Genomic DNA, 24,752 nt, shown 5'->3' on the forward strand with positions numbered 1-24,752 from the left:
TAGCAACTTGGATTCAAATAATTTGTATTGAACTTCTGTATAATTTAGTCACTTTGTGATGGTATTTTCTATGAAGAGATTAACTTATTTTAAATTGAGTTAATTTGTTCAAATTCAGTAAGGCATACTCTATCATAAACCACCCCTAGTTCATTTCATTAGCCAACTTTAATATACTTCCATTTCTTGTGCAGGCATTTTGTGAGCTTTATCAGACATTTAAGGATGATCCTTTCCTCCACAAATGTTCCTTGGCAGCTACCTGTGTAGCTCCTCTGACCACTTTGCCCCCCTGCTTCTCTCCCCTTGGGCCACACCTACTTCTTGGTCCTTAGATTTTCTCTCCTCCCTCCCCCAGGTCTCTTCTAGGGACTGGTCCCTGTTTTTCAAACAGCTGTTGTCTTCCTTCTTCTCCTGCATCTAACTCATGCTTCTGAGTTCAGCTCACATCACTTCCTCAGAGAAACCTTCCTTCCTCTCTGAGACGGACCCCTTCACAGAACTTGTCTGAACTTTCATTGTCCTTTGGTTTAACACGTAGCTTGTATTCATGTCTGCTAAGCTGCAGAACTGCCATTTCCATGAGGGCAGGGACTGCAGGGCTCTGCATGCCCAGGCTTTGGGTCAGTGCCCGACCTGCAGTGGATGTACATGGCTGCACATGTGAACAAAGGTCTCCAGGAAATGCCAAAAGATGACTTGAGACTCTATCTTCATCTAGGATTTTGTGTGAGGTCTATTGACTGCAACATGATAAATAAAAAAAATAGTGAGTTGTTTGGATATATTTTGTCATTGTGTAAATTGATCATCTAGAAAGATGATGGCATTATTCTGTTATTTGTCATTTTTTTTTGTTATTCCATGATTGCACAATTATTTCATCATTGTATTATTTCATTTTTAAAAAAATTATCTGGGTTAAAGCTCTATTCATAAATCTATGTCTGCATTCTGACTTCATTTCTAAGTTCTAAATATAAACATCTAACTATTTTTGGGACCTTTCTAACTGGTCCTCTGTCAGACCCAGTCCCTTTTCCTAGTGAGTTTTCCCAGTGAGCGGCTCCATTGCTCACATAGTTTCCCAACCGGCAGCCTGGGGACTCACCTTAAGTCTTCTCTTTCCTCTCCTCTCCATCCTCACCATCTCAACAATTTGTTACCAGGTCCTAACAATCGATTCCCGAACATCCTCTCTCTCCACTCCCATAAATGATACCCGGTCTTAGTTCTACTTTTAGAACTAAGTTCTCTCCAGCCTGGACTTTGGTGTTGGCCCCCAGCCACCTGGGCTCCAATCCACCCACCAAACTGCAGTAAGAACAACCATCTTTCTAATTAGCAGAATATTATTGAGTCACCTCCCTGCTTGAAAATCCTCACCACTCCTCTATTTCTGCAGGACAAAGCCCACACTCTTTACCATGATAACCAAGATCCCTGCCCCAGTGGCCTTGAATACAATTTCTGTTGTTTGTGTTTTCATTTCCTGCCACCCTCTCCCTCTGCCAGTCCCCCGCATTGTCCTCTTTCTGGGTCATACTTTTGTATGCTTCCAGATCATAGATTAGATTTGTCTTTTGCCTCCATTGGATCTGGCAAAATACTTTCCATTCTTTAAGGTTTAGTTCAAATATTAGTTCCCCATGAGGTCTTCTGTGCTGCTTCCTCTTTCAACCCTTTTAGTATTTTTGGTATATCTCTGTTTTACCATTCATTCATTTGTTCATGAATCCATTCATTCATTAACTCAGCAAGTAATATTGGATCTATCTTGTGCCAGGCTGTATACAGTCATTAAAGAAGACACATGAAGCCTGCCTCATGAATCTTTTATTGCTGTTGGGAGATAGGCCATAAACAAGTAAATAAGCAATCATATTTTTATCATATTGCCTTGTATGTGTTCATGTGTTCATGTTCCCCTAGAGTAGGGGATTTTTGCCAGTAGAGACATATCCTGGGAATTTTTTCTCTCCCAGCACAGGGACTAGCTGACCTCAGGTATGAGCTCAGGAATGTTTTTAAGATATGAAATGAAGCATTGATAATAAATAGATAAAATGCCCTGCCCAATGGGCTCATACACAATAGTGAACCACACACTCAGTTGTGTATGGTCCCTTAGGTCTCTCTGATACCAAGGAGATTCTGACCTGTCCCTGTACTGAGAAGGAGGCCCCCGGTTTCATCATATTGCTCAGATATGGGCAGCGTTTCTGTGCTCTGACAGCCAATATAAAGTTTGCTGCAATGGCTTTAACCAGTTCAATTTTAGGAGAATGGTGGGATTCTGGGAATTTCCTGAAGAACCCAACAGGCTGGGAGCTTCCTCTGACCTTTCCAGAGAATCTGCTTTTGCTTTTTTCTCTTTAGGAAGAGAGTTTAACTCAAGCTCTTTCTATTTCATCTTTTTAGCAACCTTCAGTAGTAAATGGGTGGGCATCCTTTTCAGCTTCGTACTACAGATGAGGAAACAGGGACCCTGAAAGTGGAGGGGAGTAGGTTCAAGGTAACCAGGCTGGTTGATGGCCCATCCAGTGCTCCACACCAGGTCTCTGCTCTCCTGCCAGGTGTGTGTTACATGCGCTGCACGGGAAGCCAGAGTGTGTGGCTGCCTGATGCTCAGGGCCAGGCCCCTCTGAGATCAACTAAGGAACAGGAGAGAGAATGGGTGGCGGGGAAGGGAGTATGGAGGAGGATGGGGAGGTGGGGCTGCTCTTCCTACAATGGATTATTTAAGAAAACCATTAACGAAGCTGGCAAGTTAATAGCCATCTACCTGGACAGGAGGTAGTTAAGTTTATTTGTTTTTAGAACACATAAAAAAAGCAGAGAATATTAGAAGGATTAGCAATAGAAGAGGTTCCCTCCCTGTTCCCCCTCCCTCCCCAGTTATTTGGGATTGAGGTTTTTTTGCTAATCACAAGGAAAACTGAAATGTCCCACCCCACAGTTTTTCTCTCCACCAGGTCTTTCTGCCTTAAATCATTCCTTAGTGTTCAGGTTATAGGGACACGTTTTTTATAAATGCACCATGTTGAAAGAGTTACAAAGCCTCAGACCATCGCAGAAAATATTGTTCAAGAGTGTCAATCATAATAGGTCAAAATTGTCTTCTTTGTATTAACTTAATAACTGACCTTGGAAGGAGACGGTCAATGTTCCCAAGTTGGCCATGGCATTTGTGAGCCTGGGGCTGACGGTTCTCTTTACTGCAGTAGTGTAAGCAGATACACTCTATTTTCAAGACCTCAAACATCTGAGACCAGCTGTCCTTCCTGTGGGCTGTTCAGTCTGTCCCACCCACATAGTAAAATAAATCCAATGAGCACTTTTTTTTTTTTTCGGTACACGGGCCTCTCACTGTTGTGGCTTCTCCCGTTGCGGAGCACAGGCTCCGGACGCGCAGGCTCAGCGGCCATGGCTCATGGGCCTAGCCGCTCCGCGGCATGTGGGATCCTCCCAGACCGGGGCACGAACCTGTGTCCCCTGCATCAGCAGGCGGACTCTCAACCACTGCGCCACCAGGGAAGCCCCAGTGAGCACTTTTAAACCACTGCTCTATTGCTTATTGCTGATCCTGGTCAAGTGCCCCCCTAGGGAAGCAACACAGACTAATTTATTACACAGAGAACTCAGCACATCCCAGAAAAGTGGGAAGTGCTGTACGTTTGTGGGGAAACTGAGGCACAGAGTGTCAGTGGGTGAGCCAATTAATTGTTCTTGAAATCACCTCTTACTCCACTGAGAAAGAGCACATCACCTCACAGGAGCCAGCTTCTCTTCTTAACTATACACCCAACACTTCTTGTTCTATACTTTTCGGAGATCTCTGATTTCCTTTTTCTCTTTGGCACCTCCCTCCTGCATGGTCAGTTGACAAAACCCATCCAGTCCTCCTTCACATGTCTTCTTTCTCCATCCCTTTCTTACACCCCCTCTGAGTCTGCCCTCTCCAGAGCCTCTTTACTTTTCAGGTAGATCTAACAGAAGCCAGTTCTGCGTAGTTGAATCAATACATAGTGACTGTAGTGTGTTGAAGAGGGTCTATAAAAAAATGTGTCTATCTAGAAATGGTGAATTATTTGGGAAGAGGTTCTTTGAAAATGTAATCAAGGTAAGATCTTGAGATGAGATCGTCCTGGATTAGGGTGGCTCTATATCCAAGGACAGGTGTTCTTAGAAGAGGAGAAGACACGGAGAAGGGCATGTGAATGTCCCACGTGAAGATAGAGGCAGAGGTTGGAGTAATGCTGCCACAGGCCAAGGAGCATCTGGAGCCACCCAAAGCTGGGAGAGGAAAAGAAGGATGCTCCCCTAGAGCCTTCAGAGGGAGCACAGCCCTCTGAATTGATTTCAGACTTCTGGGCTCCAGGACTGTGAGAGAATAAATTTCTGATGTTTTAAGCCCTGGTTTATGGTAATTTGTTACAACAGCCCTAGGAAACTAACACACAGGACGTCTAACCTGTCCCAAGGTACAGAAGATGAATCAGACCCAAAGCTCAAGCAGGGCAAGACATTAGGTGTAATGATAAAAGGAAAAAGAAAGGAAAAGAAATGGGTCATACCTTTAAGTGAGGGGGTAGTCAGGGAAGGCTTCTGCAGAGCGATGAATGAGGATGTACAGGCATTTGCCAGACAGATGACTTGGTGGACTGGGAGGTGGAGAGTAAGGTGGGGCAACCTATTTTGAGAGTTAAAGATGCCTGCTCCAAGCTGTCCTGGCCATTTTCCTCTAATTTCTTACCTTTACCTGTACTCCCAGGTACACGCAACATGGCAGGTACAGTCTGACCAGCACAGAAAGAGAACTACCATTTCTTCTGTTGTGAAACTACACTTCTCTTAATAAACTTTCAGATCAAGTTCAGCTTTTTCCAGAAACTTCTCATTCTATACACTCCCATTGAGCTTGCAGATTTCTGAGAAATCACACAAATTGCTCTTAAGCCATAAGTCTCTTTCAAGGGCCTGTGCAGCTGGATTGCTGACTCCAAGATCATGAATAGCAATAATGTATAATGTTATAATTATCATGATAATAACAACAGCTTGAAACTGAGATAAGATTTACAATCTACTGATCATTGTTTGCCAGTTCACACATATTAATCCATCAAATGCTCACAACAATCCTCTGAGGTCAGTCCTAGTCTTTCTCCAGTCCTGTTGGATTTCTTTATCTCATGTTCCATTTATGCTCCATCTCCTCAGGAATTGCCACATATTAGGCTCCTGAGGAAACACTCTGAGAAGGAGATGATAGCACAGGAAGTCCATTAGGGTGAGATCTTGGGATCCACCCCTGTGGAGGGAAGGGAAGGAAGCAGGATTGGGCAGGGGGAAAAGTTGGGCTGTGTTCTTGGATTGGTATGATGGCCCTTCAGAACTATTCCAAGTTGTGGTGAAGGCTGTGCTTTGGTACTCCCGGGTGGACCAGTTAGTGGATGTGAGCTGCCCCAGGTTAGGCAACTCCATTCAACTGAGACAATTCCCAAAGAAGGTTGCTATGGCGAAACTCCCAAAGTCTAGTGTAACATCATATTGCATTCTGACTCTTTAGAGTCTGAGGTCCCAAGATCAACATAGGTCTTGGCTATATTTTTCATTAGGAGAAAATGAAGATGGAAGGAGGGAGGAAGGAAGGATGTGGCCAAGGGCAGTATGATCCTGAGAGCAGGTTGTCCCCTAGGAAGGGGTGGATAAGCAAGTCAGAGAGATGCTAGTCTCCGTGGAATGTGATGACGTGTGGACACAAAGGTTAAGAGCACACACTTGTACTTGATCTGGGTTTGAACCTGGTTCTGCCAACTGAATAAGTCACTAATTTATCTCATCATCTCCATTTTACCCACAAGGAAGGGAAGAGTTATAATAACTCCCTCCCTCACATGTTGATTGCATGTTAGTGATCATTTTCATTATCTAGGACCCAATTCTTACTCAGATAATTAAGGAATAGCAGAGGTGGACAACCAGAAGCACCAAGAATGACAGTTGATATGAAAGTATTTCAGCCAGGGCAAAAGTGTGGGTTATTAACTCACAGTTTTCGTGGGTCAGGATTCTAAACGTGACTTTGCTGGGTCCTCTGTTTTATGGTCCCTGTTGAGGTTGCAGCAACCTCATGTGTCAGCCAGAGTTGGGGGTCTCATCTGAAACCTCAACTGGGAAAGGATCTATCTGGTCCTAAGCACATGTGATTGTTGGCAGAGTTCAGTTTCTTATGGCCTATTGGACTGAGAAGATCACTTCCTTGGTGTCTGTTGGTGGGAGGATGCCCTCAGTTCCTTGCCACATGGGCCTCCCTAATACGGCCACTTGCTTTATCAAAACGTGCAAAGCAAGAAGACAAGAGGAAAGTTGCAATCTCATGTAATGTAATCTCAGAGATGACGTCTCATCAATTTTGCCATCTCCTGTTGCTTAGAAGCAGTCACAGGCCTCGCTCTCAATTAAGAGGGATGGGGATGGATTATACAGGGAGGGACATAAGTACCAGGAGAAGAGGTAATTGGGGGCCACTTTAGTGTCTGTCTGCCACATAATATTGCTCCCTCAATGTAGAAGTGTGAGTAGAGGTGACAATACTTAGTAACATCCAGAAGGTATTTGGCAAACCTGCAAACCAAATAAGCTAGAATCTTTCTGCAGCCTGTTTTACAACCTTCCATGACTCCTGAAAATATCAGGCCAGTTTTCAAAGTTTTTCAGTTAATTCCAGAAGACTCCAGCAAACACCAGAACAAACTGGTTCTCCAGTTCTTTGCTCTTGCATGTGAGGGGTCATTGTAACTATTTTTGCAGCAGGATGGTATACTTCTAACTCCCTTAAAATAGTCACTGCATTAGTTGTCACAAACAACTTCTCCAAGTGATGGGTATCTATTTTGTTCATTCTGTTTGGTCATTAAGCCAAGTGGGTGGTACGTACAAACTTCCTTCAAGTTGTTTATTCCTGCACACAGTTTCTTCTAAACCTAGGAAATGTTTAACACTCTCTCTGAGCGTCTGAGAAAAGCCCAAGTTCTTGGGGATTTGACATGCCATAGCCTGGATGATGGATACCTTTTATGTGCTTGCACTGCTGAACCCAGAAAAGTTGAAGGACATACACAGGCTTCTAGCCACACAGATTTTTTTTTTTAAAGTTTGAGTTTGAATATATTTACATAGGGTTGATTTTCTCAAGCTCATGCAGCCTCCCCATTCATTCCCGACTCTCTTGCACTTTTAGATTGCTTGAATGGGCCCTGAAGATTTGAGCTGGTGACCTCCCCAGAAGAATTTGAGAGGAATGTCCACTCAGTAATAAATTGATCACAGTGGAGAGTTGAAATGAGAGAGTTGCTATTACTCATGCTTTTGTGATGGTTAATTTTACCTGTCAATTTGGCTAGGCTATGGTGCTGAGTTTTTGGTCAAACAGCAGTCTACATGTTGCTGAGAAGGTATTTCTTAGACCTGATTAACATTTAAGTCAGCAAACTTGGAATGAAGTGGATGATCCTCCCTAGTGTGGGTGGGTCTCACCCAATCAGTTGAAGGCCTTAAGAGCAAAGGCTGAGGTTTCCCTTCCTGAAGAAGGAATTCTGCCTCAAGGCTGCAACATAGGAACCCTGGCTTAGTTTCCAGTCTGCTGTCCCATGGAATTGGGTGCAAGACTGCAACATCCACTCTTCTTACCTGCCCTATAGATTTCAGACTTGCCAGCCCCCATAAGCATGTAAGCCAATTCATTAAAATAAATCTCTCTCTCAGTATATGTAACCTTGACTAATATACTTCTAATTTAATCCTCACAACAGTGTTTCATATCAGATACTCATGTTATCCTTATTTTACAGATGAAGAAACAAAGACTCAGCACCCAGGTTATTGAGGCAAATCTTGGTATGAAACCTGTTCCTTCATGGAACGGACTCCATAGAAAATAAATGTTTCACTCCAAGCCACAGTGTCTGAGGAGCAGGGAAAGATGTACACACAGAAGACTCTTTGTCCTAAAGGATCCCTCTAGAATTGAGCAAGGCTTTGAGTAAGTTTCTGCAGGAAGCCTGGGTGTGAGATGGTCCTGGCAGGTTGCCATGGTCCCCACTGTGAGACATTCTCTCTCTCCTTGTGCCTGAGTCATAGTGGAATTTGAGTTGCCAGTGAAGACACAGTGGATGCTGTTGTCCATGGGATGTGGCCTAATTGCCTATTTGGATTGTTGCAATAAACCCATGCCTAGATATCTTATGGGAAGCTACATTTACTTGGAAGCAGATGCTGATGATAAGGCATGATTTCAAACTCTGCTCACAGATGGGGATGCAGAAAGATCCTGTACCTCCTTGTGTCTGTACACACCAGGAGATAAAAACACACCAAATTTGGAGGTGTCCCTGCCCTGCCTGACAGTATGTGTATAGTGGAAAGTGAGGGGGATGACCCAGATACAAGACAGACTTTTATTCCAAAGCAGCTTCAACGTTGGGGGCATTGCTCAGAGCCTTCTGTCTGTCTTGTCCAGTGTCTCCCATTTGTGGAACTTATAGCTACAACCTTGGACAATAATGTCAGGGATAGCCACCTGGAGAGGAAAGAGAGTTTGGTCCTGTGACTTTAGGGTTAGGGTTCAGGCCCTAAATATTTTACTGCCTCACTATGTTATCTCAATCATGTTACTTAACTATAACCCGGTCATGGTTATGCCATGTGTAAAATCAGAGTTTGGGACTGGTTGGTGTGTTCCCTGAAGCTTCATTACTCTATGTATCCTGAACACTTTCCTATCCCTGCATTAAACAAAGGGGAATAAGAGTCCTGATTCATAAGCAGATGAAAGTCTTGTGGCAAAGTCCTAAAAACCATGGCATGAGAGGGGTGTGTGTATAACATGCTTTGAGAACTTAGTGGCAGAATGAATTAACTTAAGGGTCCTGTGCTCACTGAAGCTCCCTAGATCTTTCCCCTGGGTCTCAAGAGCGCCTTGTTAGTTTCCTTGACATCAGTCCCTTTCTACTCAAAGATCCTCTGCTAATTTTACCTCAGCCATCATTTCAACTCTCCAGTTTTGTTTTACAAACCTATGTTCCAGGCAAACCGAACCTCTTGCTACCTGAAACACAGCACATTGAAACTCTCTCTTCTCATGTGGTTTCCTCTACCTGAGATTCATTTCTCTCTCTTTCCTTTCTCCTTCTAACTTTTCCATATCATCAAATTCTCCTTGTTCTGCTGGGCCCAGCACAGATGCCATCTTTTCCAATCATGTTTTCCAAATGTGACTAGGCAGATGTCCTAAGTCCCTCTGTGAGCTAGAATGGTGCTTGTACTCTATCTTAGTGGATGGCAGCCATATTTCCTAAGCCCCCAGCCCATCCTGGACCTGGCCCCTCTCCTCCTGTAGCCACTTTGACAGCTCCTGAAAGGCTCTGTCTCATGGTCTTGTGAACAAAATCCTCTCAGACTTAAGTCCTCTACTGAACTGAATTGAAATTGAGCAGTGGGCCCTGGTGCCATCCTTCAGTCAAATATTTATTGAGTAGCTATTATGTGCTGGTTATTGTCTTATGCCTGGAGACACAGGTGGACTAGACACAAAAGGTTACCCTTGTGAAGCTGGCAGTCTGTGAGTGGGAACCAAGCTAATGAGCAAGAAGCTCACCTCCTCTGTCTTTCTTTTTTCCCCACGGCTTCCTATCTTTGTTGACTCCGGATTTGAATGGCTCCCTGGTTTCAGGACAGTCCACCAGGCTCTTATCTGAGTTTCCCCTTGTACACAGCTATGACAGCTGCCTGTAGATTCATACCTGGCCAGAAGGTAGCCCTGGCCAGCTCCCTCTGGTCCTCCTTCAGGCCTCTGGGAGCTGCTTGGGCTGCACTTCTTCCTCCCAATTCTCTGGACTCAGGAAGAGGCTGTGGGTTCTCTGATGAAGTGGATCAGCCTTCAGTTTTCAGGGGCTACCACCTGCGTGGTCATGATCGGTGTGTACACCCCACCCCCCACCAAAGCTCTGAATTCCTGTTATTCCCCTCACACAGACCAGCAGCAAACAGTTTCTCATGAGACGATCCAAATATGGAGGCAGGAATCTCTGGAGGGAATTACTAATTCTTGTTTATTAAGGCAGAAAATGGAGCCAGAATATTCTAGCATAGACCAGCTCTGCCTGTGGGTTGCAGGTGCAGAGTGGAGGGTGGTGTCTGAATGTAACTCTTTGCTTTCCCAGAGTTACAGCTTCAGAGAGTCCCAGAGCATGGGGCTCCATGGAAAGATGCATATCATCTGCTTGAAACTGTTAATGTTACAGATGAGAAAACTTGGGCCCAGACAAGTAAAGTGGCTTGCCTACGCTAACCAGAGGCTGACACAGAAGATTCTGGATCAGCTCCTGTTTCCATGCGTGGTGCCTGAGGTCCCTTTCATTTGGCCTGGGCTTCCTCAGTGCTTGTCTTCTAATTAAGCCTCTTTGTGTGCCTTCTAAATAAAATCTCTTTTTCTTTTTAATCTCCTTGAGGACAGAAAGACAAAAGAAAGATAACCTAATTTAGAAAACAAGAAAGTAAGCCTGAATCCTTTTATGTTCAGGTTTCAAGTAACCCTATGAAACCTTTTCTCCTGTTTTTTTTTTTTTTTTGGTTGTTGTTGTTTAAATTTTGATTTAGCAAAAGAAAACAAATGAACCAAGAAATAGAAGCCTTACATATCTTTTCAAATGCTTTCTCCTTTTTACCCCCCTCTGTCTTGATTGTCAGAGGATGTAGCTTCTAATAGGCCATCCATGTATGTAATGAGCAAACACAATAACAACAGTGAATTACCCTTTTTATATGTCCATAGATGTACTCATAGTGGAATTTAATTTATAGATGGTCATGCCTGAAAGATTCTGGATGCATGATAGAAAGCAACAGGAAAAAAGCAATATGCTTATCTTTTAAAAACCTTCAGAACAAAAACTCGATTTGAGCCTGGTTAGTACACACTCCATAAAAACCCAAGAGTAAAAGGGTGGTTGGCAGGAGTGCCAGGGAGGGACCTTGTGCTTAGAATGTAGAGAATGAGGTTCCTCAAGACAATATCCTTTCCTCCATCTCACAGTCCAGCACTTCCTGACTCCAGAGGGCCAAGGAAAAGGAAGGGAAATCAAGGCACAGAAGGTAAATGGGGTGAGAAATGAGGAAGTTTTATAATGTGACAATTCCTGGGCTTGGCGTCGCCTCTGTGCTCTAGAATCTGCAGCTCCTTATCAGTAATCCCTCTACTTCCATTACATCATTTCTCCTTTTCTTCAATCTATTCGCCAAGCTGCTGCTGGGGTCCTCATTCTAAAATCTGGTGTTTCCACTGCCTGCGGTTATAGTCCCTGTTTTGAACGTGGCACACAGGCCTCCCATGGTCTGGTCCCTGACATTCTCTCCACAGTTCTCTCTCTACAGCCCCAACTTTGCACCCTAATGACAGATGTTATGTGCCATTGGCCTGTCCCTGAATGGGCCTGGCCCCTCAAATCTCTGTCTGTATGCAGAGAAAGTCTAAACATCTCCAACTTTCTACAAGAGGTCCACAGATGAACACAGTGCAAGGTCTCTTGTTCCACACACATCTTGTTTTATCCTCTAAGCAAATGAGTGTTGACAGAACTCAAGGAACCTACCCACATCTCTCAGTGAGAAGATGGCATTCCTGTATTTCCAGCTCTTAGTACGGAGCCCCATCCACAGGAATGGTTCAACACAGCTTGAAGGGACGTGGCAGAGCTGAGCTTTAACACCAGATCTTTCCAACATCAGGGTCCTGATGAGGGAGCATGAGTTTGAAACCAGGAATAGTGGACAAATTGACCTAAAATACTACTTAGTGTGTCAACCACTTTCCTCAATTCTTCCTGTTGATACATTATACTTTACAGGTGGGAAAAAAGAATACCCAGAGAGGCCAAACACGTTGCCCGTGGCCACATAGCTATAAGTGCCCAAGCTGGGATTCAACATCAGGCCTGTCTGACTGAAAGACCATTTCTTTCTAGTGCATCCTGCCAGGATTCATGGAAATGGGGGGTGAGCACGATCCACGATCCCAGATTTACCCTGGAACTCATATGCTGTCCATTGTACCCAATTGCTTTCCTACACTGATGAGCTCTGAGCCCCAGCAGAACTATCTTAACATATTGTCTGGTGACACTGGTTTCCAAAGCACTTATCAAAACATAATCAAACCTGGAAAAGTCAGGGTGGAATCTAATTGTTATAACACATCCTCTTATCTGTGCTTCCCGGGGACTCTTTAATGGCATCACTTAGCACTGGGAGGTGTTTAGATTTTGCTATATTTTGAGAACATTGTGAGAATTAAATGATATAATGCATGCAAAATACTTAGAACAGTGCTTGAACCTAATACTTCCTCAATAAATATTTGGGCTGCAAATCTTTCTCAAAATTAATTCAACAATACATTTTTTTTTCCTCCAAGTGCAGGATATGGGCCAGGGATTGTTCTTGGTGTTGGGATATATCAGTGAACAAAATAAGGATTCTTAACTTTCCTGGAACAAAACAGAAAAGGAACTTTACCCTCGGCGGGGAGAAAGCTGACAAGCACCATACACAGAAAGACATGTAGACAGGTGTGACTATTCCATGGGGTGGTCAAGGTGGGCTTCCATGAGGAGGTGTGCAGGTGTCAGCTCTGGGGTATCTGCAGGAAGAGCAACCAGCCCCAGGGATGGCTGGGGTGAAAACCTGAAGGCAGAAGCCCGGTTGAGCAGTTGAGTCAAGGTGAGGGGGTCAGCATGGCTGAAGAGGACTGAATGCAGGGATGGATTGGGAAGACCATCCAATGGCTTTTTGGTGAATGAGGTCAGATGGGGTGAGGCATTAAATTTTTTCCCCAGCAGAAGCCTGGGTGAGGTGTAGGCAGGGGCCTGGTGGTAGGGAATTTTTGTGGGGTATTAGTCATCTTGAGTGTATGGTGTGTAGCACATTGGTGAGTGACTCAAATAATGGTAAACACCATCATCATGAAGAAGACAGGTGCCCTGGGTATGTGAGGCTTATTTACATAGGCTCCTGGAGCTGAGCTGCCTGTTTTCTTCTGCAATTTCTGATACCATGTGCCCCCAGGAGCCCCCATCAGAAGACTCCTGCTTGGCACAGAGCTCTAATTTTCCAGAAAGTTGAATATCGTTGGAGATAAGCACATGAGCTTTGGAATCACCTAAGTGACAGTGCCTCCTTTTCAGCCTAGCAGTCCAGTTCGTCCCCAGTCAAAATGCGATCCCTAGACAAGCAGCATCCCCCAAGAGCTTGCTAGAAATGTAGAATCCCAGGCACCACCCGAGCCCTACAGAACCAGGATCTGCATTGTACCAAGAGACCATGGGATCTGTGTGCACTTCAAGTGGGATAGGTTTAATGTGACCTCGGTGACCTGATCCCTCTGTGCTGCATTTTCCCCATCTGCAAAGCAAGGTGGATAAAAACACTTCCATCATAGAACTGTTATGAGACTCAAATGAGCTAATACATGAAAAACCTTGTTACTTACTCTTGCTTGTCACGTGTATGCATTCTCCTGATCAGGAAGGTCATGTGGTCACTGTTAGCTCTGGGCACAGAACTGGGAAATGATAGTGACGGAGATGGGAAGGGTGAATGGGGGCCAGTGCAGCTGTCTGTGCGTAGAGCCCCGGGAAGTATGAAGGGGGAAAACTAGGGTGCAAACTTTTAGTTACTGAGCAGGTTTACTGTCTTGTCACAGGGCTGGTCACTTTATCAATCCTTACAGTGATACTATGATGAAGGCATGACCATCCCCACTTGACAACGAAAGGAATGAATCTCGAGGTCAAACAACTTTCCCAAGGTCATCTAGTAACTGTCAGTGTTCAGAGAAAGCTCTAAGTCTTTAAACATAAAGTCAGTAATGACTGGACCTTCCGCATACAGTGATGCACTGGAGTCAGCTCACACTACACAGCAGAGCTGAGTGTTAAAAATGTCATGAATTTTGAGAGCCAGTTGTTAACACAGTCTTTTAAAAAAATTAAATAAAATTACAGTTGAATACACATATTAAAAGCAAATGTAATAAATACTCAAAATGCATCACTTCCTAATTATTTTACCACATTTTACTACTACCTGGAGTCTTGGTGCTATTTTTGTCTGTCTTATCTGTAGGATGGAAATATGCTGCTGTGCATTTCATGACCTCACATTGGCATTGACTTTGGCCGTAGTTGGAGCATATACACCACAGACATTGGCATGTGCTACAGATCAGGGTTTGATTTACTGCTTTGTTGTTAAATTAACTTAAAAAAATAATGGAAGAAATGTTGATAAAGCAGATTTAATTTAAAAGTGAGAGACTTCCCTCGTGGCGCTGTGGTTGAGAATCTGCCTGCCAATGAAGGGGACACGGGTTCGAGCCCTGGCCTGGGAAGATCCCACATGCCTCGGAGCAACTAAGCCTGCGAGCCATAACCACTGAGCCCACGTGCCACAACTACTGAAGCCCGCACGCCTAGAGCCCATGCTCCACAACAAGAGAAGCCACCACAATGAGAAGCCTGCGCACCGCAACGAAGAGTAGTCCCCGCTCGCTGCAACTAGAGAAAGCCTGCAGGGAGCAGCAAAGACCCAACACAGCCAAAAATAAGTAAGTAAGTAAGTAAATAAATAAAATAAAAATGAGTCATGTCTGTAGTTGTACCATTGTGAATAGCACAAGAACCAAGAAGATATTTTCCAGTATTCAAAACTAATTTCAAATTCAGCAAAGAAGGTGCTCACGTCACTGATGAATCAGTGAAGTTCTGGCATCCTTCTTTGTGGTTTCACTTCTGTTTTACTCATTAAAGTAAAGGAAAATATTAATCAATGTTGATGTCTGAACTATAGTCCCTTGTCAATTGCAACCAGAGGTTGGCTAGAGATATGAGTTTAGCAAAAATCAATAAAATCATTCTGTGAGAATCAATTGGCTATATGGGATGTATTATAAAGAATACTGTATATTTGATTATTATTTGTAAATGGTATGCCATATATCTTTATATCAGTAAAATTTATAACACAACTTGTGTACATATATAAGCATACATTTTTTTTCCCCCAGGGAGCCGTTTGACAAACATTTACTAAAATTTACCAGACCAACACTGGCTAAGTCACCCTGAACCATCACCTTTTACAGTGTCCTAAGGCAGAAGTTCAGCTTAGGTGCCAGAAATAGCTGGTATGTGGCACATCTGTGATTAGACCCTAGGTTTCAGCCCAAGTCATTGATTTTACTGTTCTGAGTCACATGTTTTTCATCTCAAAAGTGGGAACAATAATAATGCCTTGGCAGATGGGATGGGAAGCTGGTGCCCAGTAAAAGTTAATTCTATTCTCCTTTCAAGTGTAGGAACACAAAAGGAACAAAAGCCCATAGAATCATGCTGCCTTCCTCCCCTCTGCTCTCCCAAAGTGAATGTAAATCAGTGGGCTTCTGTATTCCCTCCCTAATACGTGGATGACTTCAATACTTGTTTCACTGTACTTCTAGATCCCACCCCTCCCCCACCAGCATCTTCTTTGTTTATAGCTAGAGGAACTGTTAACTCAGGGCAGGTCTAAGTTCAAATACCACTTTTTTTCTTCCCCTCTAAAAAAAATCTTTGTCAACTGATTTGGGAGCAAAACAGGAGAAAAGATCCAAAATTCCCTTGTGATCTACAATGTGATTACAAAGGAATTACAAGGTGTGGGCTTCCCCTGGTGAGACCACAACCTGTTGAAGTGGGGAGGCTGCTGATTGGAAACTACCTTCCTATTTTCATCTTTTTCTGTACTAGGCACTTAGTAGCTACCCACAACTCTCCAGTAAATTAAATTCTAATTAGGTAACAGTTAATGTTTGCTCAGAACATTGCAAATAAAGACTTTAACTAGTGATTCAGGAGCCAAGCCAATCTTTTAAAGTGGAAGGTTTGACTTCCCAGTAACTTCTAATGTGTTTTTTTTTCCACCTGCACCATGTAGGCAGAAAAAAGAGAGAGAGAAAAAATACATTTTATACTGCTCTGGCAGGCTCATTCTATGGTTTGAACCTTTCACATCTCTTCTGCTATGTATCCAATCAGGAGAAAAATAATAGCTTTGTTTTTGTTTTTAATCCTGGGCTGTAAGAAGAGGTGTGAGCAGAGAGAAAGGATGATCAGAGTAGGTTCCATATGGTAGAATCACTAGCTTTTTAGTCATGAAGGAAAGAGTAAAAGAGTTTATTCAAAAGAATCAAGATTCTCAAGAGAGTTTCTTAAACATGTAAACACAAATTTATCATATGACCCAGCAATTCCACACTTAGGTATCTACCCGAGGGAAATATCCACCCAACCCCAAAACTTGTATACAAATGTCCTTAGCAGTATTTTTCATAGAGCTAAAAGTGGAAAAAAAACAACAACTAAATGTTCATGAATTGGGGAATGGATAGACAAAATGGGATATATTCATGCAATGGAATACTACTTAGCAATACAAAGGAATGAACTATTGTATATGCTACAACTTGGACAAACCTCAAAAACATGTTAAGTGAAAGAAGCCAGACACAAGAGATTACATATTGTACGATTCCATTCAGAAACTAGATGCGAGGTTGCCTGGGGCAAAGGATGTGGGCTGGGAGACTGGGATGAATAGTAAATGGGGACGAGAAACTTTGGGGATGATGGAAATGTTCTAAAACTGTTTTATGGTGATGGTTATACAACTTGGTAAATTTACTACAAACAAATCATTAAATTGTATACTTGAAATGAAGTACACATTATGTGATATTATGAATTATGTGATATTCTACAGATTATGATTTAAAATTTAAAAAACAATAAGTTTCTATTTAAAAGAAGGTTTAGGAGAAAAATGGCATATTGCCAGCATCCTTAAGCTTTGATCATCAGCGAATGTCCCAGGCTCTATCCTTGTCCACAGAAAACCTGTGAGTAGGTCCATGCTCTGCACCACTGCTCACCTCAGCTGAAACTCCCTAAAGGCTTAGTCTTTGTGGCTGTACCTGCCGGTAGGAAAACACCCATGGACCAAGAGCTGTAATTCATTCTAATAACACCCAGCTATCTCTGAAAGCAATTGCCCGGCCTTTCATGCTAAATTAGAGTTAAACATAGTAATCAACTGTAAGGAAAATGAACTTACTCCATTTTTAGGAGCTTTGTGTTTTCAAACCAGTCGGACTCCTCCAGCTGCTGCCAGCAAACCAGGGATGGGTATCAGTGGGAGATAGACGGCATCTTCGGGACTGTGTTTAGGTAATAATGATGTGGTCAAAACCTTGTTGGAATAAAATTGAATGCTATGGGCTACCGTCCTTCTCAGAGCACCTTGGCTGCTCTCTGTGTGACAGTGACCTCACTAATTAGTTATTAGAATTGGCTTCATCTCTGCAGGAAACACAGACGTGTATGTGATGGCAGGGGGGAGGTATAAAGGGAAAAGAAAAGAAAGGAAAGGAAGGAAATAAAAATGAATGAAAAGAGGACATTCAGCATTATAAATGCATTGGAATAGATCGCTATGATACTAAAAAATACCCCACAAAAAGCCAAAACGTAAACAAATAAAAAGATGTTTAACAGTATGCTGTGTGTATAGAGTCACAGGGAGTCCTCTCAGAGGACTGGTGTTCTTGTCCCCATTTTGCAGATGCAGAAACTGAGGCCAAGAGGCATGCAACACCTTGCCCCCTAGTGATGAATGGCAGCTGCAAGCAAAACTTATTCCTGTTTAGCTTAAAGCCCAGGATTCTTTCAACAATGCCCTGTCTTTAGTATTCACTGATGGATTCTAAGTGACACAAAAAGAAGGAGGCTAAATCACCAGCTCTGATTTTCTTTGCACTCAAGAATGTGGGGAATCTGTACCTGGACACTCCTTCTTCCCCTTGGACATCCCAGCTAAGCAGGAAATTCTATGTATCAAGATAAAGGGAAGCATGCATCCATCTTCTTACATCTAACCCCCTTAGAGCTCACAACTCCTCACTGCGAAAACAAGAGACTTGGAGATCAGAAATGGAAAGCCGTACACCCAACCCACACAAGGCAGAGCTACCTCTATTCCTGAGGGCACCATTTTACTGGGCATCTGTGCCTTTTTGCGGGGGGGCGGGGAATCAACTGCTTTATCCTTTTCAGTGGGGTTTTTGTACCCAGAGTATCCGTGTTAACATTGATGCCAGAACCCAGGTATCGTAAAGTCACCTCACTCAGACACTGACTTAACTGTCCCAGAATTATCGCTTATTATGTCTGGAGCTGCTCGGTGGGGCTCTCTCTAAACTCAGTGTCCTCCCTTCTCGTTTTCCCATAAAGGTGCCATGCCCTCCACCCAAGGAATGTTGCATCTCATACCAATAGAATTTCTCCTGCCCAGCTTGTAAGGCAGCTGGCTGATTCTTACTTTCAAATCTTTCAAAACTAAGATCCAGTTCTGCCTTCTTTAGTCTATCTTGCCAGCTTGCCCTGTTAGGTGGTCTCTCTCCTGGATCTCATGGTCTGTGTTTGTTCCCTCATCATGTTTACCATACTGGATTTTTGCTACTGGTTTCCTTGTCTGTTTGTCCCTTGAAAGAGAATAGAAACATCTTCCTGGAGAGGGCAGAATAGTAGCAATACATCTGAGACAGGGAGATTCTTCAGGACGGGGACTGTATCTCATTTTGTTTCTAATTCACAGCCCCAAGCATGGTTACTGGCAGATAACTGATACTTATTAAACATTTGTGGAATAAGAAGTGGATGAATAATATAAACACTGCCATATATAAAATAGATAACCAACAGGGACCTACAGTATAACACAGGGAGCTATACTCAATATTTTGTAACAACCTACAAGGGAAAAGAACCTGAAAAAGAATATATATATGTATATATATATATATTCACATACATATATAAATATATACATATATATGTATAACTGAATTACTGTGCTGTATACCTGAAACTAACACAGCATTGTAAATCAACTGTACTTCAATAAAACAAAACAAATAAATTAAAAAAAGAAATGGATGAATGAGTCTATAACTCAATATAAGAAGGCTAAGTGTCATTGAGGCCTTTCCATTTAGGGGTCCTTTGAGTCAAGGGCATAAGCTTTGATCGATAGAGCTGCAGCCAGAAACATGGCTCATGTCTGAAGTGGACCACATCCAATGAAGACCTACAAAGACCCACAAATGTTAGCCTGGAATCTCTAGCCTTTGAGTTCGTTCTACCCTGATATTCCCTAAACCAGCATTAGATTCACTGTTATTATTCTGTCTTCTCCAGGAATATGCTAAAAACAAAATGCCAAGAGAAGGATGTTGCATGTGTTGAAAAATGGACCACTCACTTTGCACCTGGGGCCTGGAGCCTGGAGCCTTTGGCTTCTCAGTGAACTGCCTTTGTGTGCAATGAAAAATTTCCCAATTGCAGCCTCTTGTTCCATGATTAGATGCTGGGACTCCATGGGTAAGAGATGAACAATTCTAAGGGTAATTGAACACTCCACAGATTTTCACAGTGGATCAGCACTGAGCCGATTAGCCCAGGTATTTCTGTGATCGTGATGCTGAGAAATGTACACCGTTGAATGATTCTCATCTGGGCCAAACAGGACTTGGTATTGCAGTCTGAGTCATCAAAGTAAGTGGTTGGGGAACAATGGTTGCTTAAAGACTAGAAAAAAAAAAGTTTTTGTTTGGAAATTTGAGCCCTTAAATTCTAGGCCTTGGAAGGTTTCAAGGAGTAGAAAATAATTAAATGTCTTTGAGCTCTACCCCTTTGTTTGATAAATGCCGTATAGACTGTTAGGGGCATAGCCAGCCTGGAACCCATAAGTATTATTTCCATTCTACAGCAGGGGAAACTGAGGCTTCGGGTCACCTAGCTTAAAAACGGGTGACAGGGGCTTCCCTGGTGGCGCTGTGGTTGAGAGTCCACCTGCCGATGCAGGGGACGCGGGTTCGTGCCCCGGTCCAGGAAGATCCCACGTGCCGCGGAGTGGCTGGACCCGTGAGCCATAGCTGCTGAGCCCGCGTGTCCGGAGCCTGTGCTCCACAACGGGAGAGGCCACAACAGTGAGAGCCCCACGTACCGCAAAAAAAAAAAAAAAAAAAAAACCAAAAACGGGTGATGTTGGGAAGCAAACTTGGGTCACCTGATTTCAAGCTCCATGTTTTTTCTAGACATTTATGTTACTTTGTTCATTCTTGGGTTCATCCTTGGAGAGCTTACAGTTCATGAGGAGACCTGACTGTGCAACAGATCAAGGTTCACTGTGACACAGGCATGAGGACCCAGACCCAAGGAGAGAGTCTCTTTATGATCCTTGGTCCACATGATGTGGGACAGAAAGGGGTCTTCATACCGCAGCAAAGATGTCTCCACTCTGGCTGCGTTTCCCTCAGTTCTTTATTGAGAAAGAGCATGAGTTTGGTATCAAAACCCCTTGTCATGGTTTGGTAGAGGGAACCTCAGTACAAATACATAAAAAATCTATACCATGGGGCTTCCCTGGTGGCACAGTGGTTGAGAGTCCGCCTGCCGATGCAGGGGACATGGGTTCGTGCCCCAGTCCAGGAAGATCCCACATGCCGTGGAGCGGCTGGGTCCGTGAGCCATGGCCACTGAGTCTGTGCGTCTGGAGCCTGTGCTCTGCAACGGGAGAGGCCACAACAGTGAGAGGCCCGCGTGCCGCAAAAAAAAAAAAAAAAAATCTATACTATGAAATTCACCTATTTTAAGCATATGATTCAGTGGCTTTTATTATGTAGGTTATACCTCAATAAAGTTCTTAAAATATTATTTAAAAAATCTATAATATATACGGTTCTCATTCTGAAGAATGGATCCTCCTTAACTCAATTAACTCATTGATTAGTTTAATGATCTCCTGACAATAAATCTCTCTCTGAGTTTTTAGAAATATATACCTGGGTTGAAGAGGGTTAATGGATCATTTGCTCCAAGTTTCAGAGTGTGCAAAATTGGAGAGGCAGCCCCCTTACAGAATGATCTTTTAATACAGCTTTGTTCATTTCTTTTTTCAACAACTCTTATCAGTGCCTCTGGTTAATTTAATATGATGGTCAGTCTGAGAGTTCTGGAGTATGACTGGCTAGTTTAAATTTCAGCCTCTAATCTTGTAGTTGTGTGGACTTAGTGAAGGTCAGAACACACTTCTAAACCTCTGGTTTCTTGTCTACAAATCAGGTGTAGTATCAGTATCTACTTCACTGGATATATAGGACTAAATAAGATGGTGCCCACACAATAGAAACACCCAGTGCCTTTTAGATACTATCATATTTAAGTGTCAGGCACACAGTGACATAATACTTAAAAATAATTGTGCCTTGTCCTCTAGGGATTCTCAATTTAGAGGAGGAAATAAGCAAACGAACAAGCAATTTCAATGCACTGTGGAAGTGCTATGTATGGAAAATACAGCTGCTATGGAAGGAGACCCAATCTTAGAAAACCTTTTGTGGAACCTCAGTCAGGATGGCAATGTTTAGACTGAAAGGATAAAAAGGCAGACCAGTGAAGAGGGGTATGGGGATGTGTTACATGTGACACTTGCAAGGTATGTGTTTAACTTGGAACATTGAGATGTGCTTAAGACGTGAATTCCTGTGAAATGGGAATATCCCAGTGATTGCAGCCAACCAGCATTTGGGAGTGCTTTCTCTCTTCTCCACCCCCAGGTGGAAAAGTACAGAGCCCAAGTAGTTTAGGCTTACAGCATTTAAGCAATGCAGAGCATTAAAGCTAGAGGGATGTCAGTAATGCTGGGACAGGTAAGTGCTGATGTGCTTTGCTGGACCCTAATCTCAAGACATCTTAAATGATAGACGTTCCATGAAGAGAAGCAACCTAATATCAGGTGGTTTTGTTTTACTCATTGGATATGAAGCACCACAGGCAGACCTCCTGCAGGACTTCTCAGGGACTTCATTGTCTAAACTTCAAGTATCATGAAACTCAAGAGGGAGGGTTTGTCTTGCTTTCCATAGTATTTGGTTATAAAGCAACTCTTTGTTCTTCAGCAGATCTTCAGTGACTGGTATCCAAAGGAACACATTGGGAAATGGTGAATCTGCCCAAATTCCTTGTCCTATGGTTAAGGAAATAGTCCTATGGAGGGGAAGTGACCAGCCTGACATCTCCAACCAAGCTGGTGGCAATTCCCTGCTGCACTCAAGACTTCCTTGATTTCACTTCACTGATTACTGGGTGGAGAGATCGAGATGGCCTTCTTGCTAGTTTCCAAGAAGAACGAATTGCAGTGGTTTCATTGGGCAGTAAAATAATAACCATCATGACATTGTGAATGTGAATGAGTCTTTTATGCCCAAAGCCCCAGGCGCACAAAGAACACGCAGGCATTGCTCTCCAAGAAGCCTTTGACTTGGAGATCTCCTGCATCTGGAATCGTAAAACCACCCAAGATCTTAACAGACAAATCAAGCAGGCTCTGCGCATGTCTGATAGGATTTGAAGATCGCTATTACAGGGAGACATTAACCAACGCAACTGAAAGCGTTCTGCGCATAAAGAAGAGAGTGGAAGCAGACTGAAAGGCTGAGGCCACCCTGAGGCCATTTTAACAAGCTGTGTTTGCTTTTCTCGCTGCTTCTACATGGAGTTCTGCTCTTCCGGGCTCCTTTCTCTCCTTCCAATCTACTGTTTCCTTTAGACCCAGTAAGATCATGTGTGAACTTTGGAAATGAAGAGAGAGGCATTTATTGTACTAAGGGTGTGTGTGTGTTGCTTGTGCTTGTGTGACAGAGAGACAGAGAGATGGAGATAGAGAGACAGAGAGAAAGAGACAGCCAGAAAGAGACACGAGACAGAAACAGAGACAGAGATACAGAGAAATATATACAGATAGAGTGAGAGAGAAAGAGACAAAGAGAGACAGACAGAGAGAGAGGCACCCAAACCAAGCCTCCTTTTGTTGACTCTGTACCAGGTCTGTTCCATGTTAACTACCAGTGATGTATCTGAGGGCTAACGTGGTTCAGGACAGTGGGGTCCCATCTGGGGAGAAGGGTCATTTAGACCAGGAAGGACGTCAGCATTCGTGACCTGCCCTGGACCAGGCACATTCATTCCTGCTGCTCATTCCATTTAACCTTCATGGTTCAGGCATAGGAAGGATTCTTCTTATCTTCCAACTCTAGCCACTGAATGTTGGGGGATGCCCTTGACCTGCCTGTACCTACCTGGCTAGTAGATAGCAGTGCTGCCTTCACACCCAGGTCTCTCCGCCCTGAGCCCATGCCTTTCCCACTATGCAGTGACCCGTCCTCCAGGGCCAGCTCTGCCTCCTTCCTACAGAGTCTGGGGGAAGTTATGCTTGAACACATGACTCAATCTGTACCTCTATAGGATGAGGATTTCTCTGCGGGCAATGGTCTGATTAAGGCTTTTTACCTCTAAGAGGCTTAGATTTTGGACAGACAGCTCCTGCCTCCACCTTGTTGTTTTTCATTCATCCTCTTCCCACCTATCTTCTTACTTTATTGACCTGCATCAGCCCATCTTACTTCCTCTGAATTTCTTGAATGGTCTTTAATTTACTCACACATTCTTTCTTTCCCCTCCCGACAACTGGAGGGCCAACTCCTCCCCTTTCCCCCTCTCCTTTACTTTTCTTTAAAATTTATTTATTTATTTATGGCCGTGTTGGGTCTTTGTTGCTGCGCATGGGCTTTCTCTAGCTGTGGTGAGAGGGGGTTTCTCTTGTGGTGGAGCATGGGCTCTAGGCATGTGGGCGTCAGTAGTTGTGGCACATGGGCTCAGTAGTTGTGGCTTGCAGGCTCTAGAGCACAGGCTCAGGGGTTGTGGCACACGGGCTTAGTTGCTCTGCAGCATGTAGGATCTTCCCGGACCAGGGCTTGAACCCCTGTCCCGTGCATTGGCAGGCGGATTCTTAACCACTGTGCCACCAGAGAAGTCCCCCCTTTTTTTCCTCCTTTTTTTTAAATTTGACTTTTAAGTTTTTATTTATATAACAATTTAATTGCAAAAATAATTCACGGACATTGTAGAAAATTGAGAAAATAACTATGAGGGAAAATTAAAAAATAAAAATCATGCAGTGCAAATTTTGATATATTCTGGCTCATAGCATACACGTGAATAAATGACAATTTTTTTTGGTAAAAAATATGTGCATAATTAAACATGCCTCCATGAAATCATACTTGACGGCTGAATAACATTTCGGAATATGGCTTTCAGACTATATTTTTAAAATTTCCCAGATTCATGATGTGTGCTTTCATAAGTGCCTTGGTCCTGACACTCATTACATATGGGTTCTTTGAGCAGGCTTTTTGACTTCTCTGTGCCTCAGTTTCCTCACCTGCACCACAGGGAGAGCTTTGTGCCACTTTTCTTCCATAGAACCAGGTCTAGAACCCAGCTTTCATAGTTTCTGGTTTTCTTGTGCTGGGTAAATGTCACCTAATGTCAGAGGCATGTCTGGGACAGCTGTGCCTTCCTCTTCCAAGGAGCTTAAACATTTTTTTCCCCTCAGTTGTTGGCTGGAAAGTTGACAGGCACAGGGAATGGATTTGTTTTATTGGTGATGTTATGACTTTGTCAGGGGCCAGGACCAGCCCCAGGACTGTGGAGCTGTATGTGGCCCCAGGCCTTGGAGCAGTTACCTTCTTTATGTAG

General features: G+C 43.4%; 1 protein-coding gene across 1 annotated transcript in view; it reads right to left on the minus strand.

Annotated features, from left to right (window-relative positions):
* Positions 1 to 24,752, minus strand: part of CLNK (cytokine dependent hematopoietic cell linker) — a gene marked incomplete at both ends in the record, with an annotated part of 173,838 nt that overhangs the window by 103,760 nt on the left and 45,326 nt on the right. The gene's annotated exons all lie outside the window — the stretch shown is intronic.

The sequence above is a fragment of the Hyperoodon ampullatus genome (assembly GCF_949752795.1).
Source record: "Hyperoodon ampullatus genome assembly, chromosome: 1".
NCBI classification, from domain to species: Eukaryota; Metazoa; Chordata; class Mammalia; order Artiodactyla; family Ziphiidae; genus Hyperoodon; species Hyperoodon ampullatus.